The sequence below is a fragment of the Poecilia formosa genome, unplaced genomic scaffold (genome assembly GCF_000485575.1).
Source record: "Poecilia formosa unplaced genomic scaffold, Poecilia_formosa-5.1.2 Scaffold191, whole genome shotgun sequence".
NCBI classification, from domain to species: Eukaryota; Metazoa; Chordata; class Actinopteri; order Cyprinodontiformes; family Poeciliidae; genus Poecilia; species Poecilia formosa.
The window spans coordinates 832,286-834,517 of record NW_006800130.1 but is presented as its reverse complement, the minus strand read 5'-3'; positions in this window follow the sequence as shown (position 1 = coordinate 834,517).

Below are 2,232 nucleotides of genomic sequence, written 5' to 3'. Positions count from 1 at the left end.
GCAATCGAAGAATGTTTTGATTTTCATGCAACAGCTGAGTCATTTATAAGACCGAGTCCTTTAGTGTAAAGCCTTTAAAATGCCTATTGTGTCTTTGACTTGCTCAGACTTTGTTTTATGACACAAAATTAAACCAAAGTGAATGCAGTGTTTCTAGCGATCTTTATCAATTTCTCAATTTTCTTTACCATTTTCTTGGTCACTGAGGACCACTGCCTTTCCCAGCCTTCAAAAGACGAGCAACAAAAAGGATCTGAAAAAATGAGGCTTGATCCCAAAAGTAGATTGAATTTCTATCATCTAAAAATACGTATCTAAAGATTAAAACCAAGAAGCTACCATTTGAAGTAGACAAACTCTCTCTTTTTTTCCTCTCTTTCTTAAATGAATAGAATATCTGCATGTCATTTTGTCATCCCAAACAGAGTGAGACAAATGTTTTCACATTAGAAAACGTCACTGCTAAAGAATTTCTGGCTTGTTTATAACATTCTGCATCCTAATATACTGAAAGAGAGCATAACACGTGATAGAAAAAGGTGCACAAGAAATAGGACAAACCACAGATCTTTCAGAACGGTGGACTCAAACTGCTTTCCTCGAGGACCAGAGTCCTGCTAAAATTACATGTGTCCTTTGTCCTACACACTTGAACTAAATGGCGAAACTGCCTCACTAGCATTCAGTCAAGCTCTACATAGCTCTGCTAACGAGTTCCTGTTGGAGCCAGGTGTGCTGAAGCAGAGAGACATCTAAAAGTTGCAAGATACCGGCTCTTGAGGGATGCAGTTCGAGATCGCTGATTCAGAGTTTGAGGTAGATGGTAGACTTCTGAATGCTCCAGTCTCCTGACAAGTTGCTAAATTCATTGTCCAGTAGGACATTCTCAAGGGTGCCCACACCTGCTGTGGTGACCATGGTGACCTTGTGTTTGATTGGTCATCACACTGGCCTGAGCTGAAGCCCACGGAGAATCTATAGAGTATTGTCAAGAGAACAATCAGAGACACCAAACTCAACAACATACATGAGCTGGAGGCTGCTATTAAAGATTTCCTCAACGCCTCATCTGAGGCAAAAGGTTATTGCCTCCGTGCCACACAGCATCGGCGCAGGAATTCTGGCAAAAGAGCCCAACACTGAGGGCAATGTTGGGCTCTTTTGCATACCTGCTGAAAATGAACAGCATGGTATTAAAACACATTTTAGTTTTAGACATATTTTTAATTTAAAAAGTATTTTTTCGTAAAATGTAAGACATAATCATCAAAATGACCCAAAACAAACACTTAGAATATATGTTTGTTTTGTCATAATGAGGGTATGACATTTACTTTTTAAATTTAATTCCTGAAGTAAATGAACTTCACGTAATAGTTTGATTTATTGAAATGTACCTTAAATCTCTCTGCAATTCTTCTAAAATTTCACCATTTATATGGCCCCATCAATTATCCACAAATAACAAAAGGCCCTCTGTACTGGTAACTAATTCGGTTTTCTTATCTTGAAGCCTTTCAGATTAAGATAAATGGGTCAGTTTGAAAAGTAATTAGCTAACCTTAAAGCCAATGTGTTCCTTGAATATCTGTTCCTTATCACATTGAGAGGCTAACCTGAAACTGGCTCTGTTTTCCTTTGTTCTTCTTCAAGTGAATCTCTTTTGGGGGTAGCAGATGTGTGATGTTTTTTTGCTGTACTCTCTTCCCTTTGTTCCTAACGCCAATGAAATATCATCTCAGTGTAATAGCTGGGCAACAGAGAGAGAAAGTACAAGACATTCTGCCACACGAGTCTCCAATAAGGGTTCGAGAAACAATTAAAGACACCGTGTGAGTGACTCAGACAACACTTAGAGGAAAGTTTAAAGCATTGTGCTGACAGAATACGTTCCACAGAGAGAGCATTGTCTCTTTGAAGGCTGCAGACAGATTTATTGCAAAGGCGTATCAAAGCAGGCAGCACCTCGGAGATAAATACCTCCATCTATTTCTTTCTTCTCCTCTGGCATAGATACGCACCTAAGTTTGTGATACAGCCATGAAATTCAGATGACTTATTCTCTAAGAACAGACTTTGATTATTCCCAGTGCTTATCTAGACCAAAGGCTTGTTTTCTCCCTCTAAGCTATATTTAAATTATGTAAATTATAAATTAGCTTAGCTAAGTGGACACAGAACAGAGGTGATTCATACCAATAAATATGTATGTATCTGCATTAAATGGTTTTA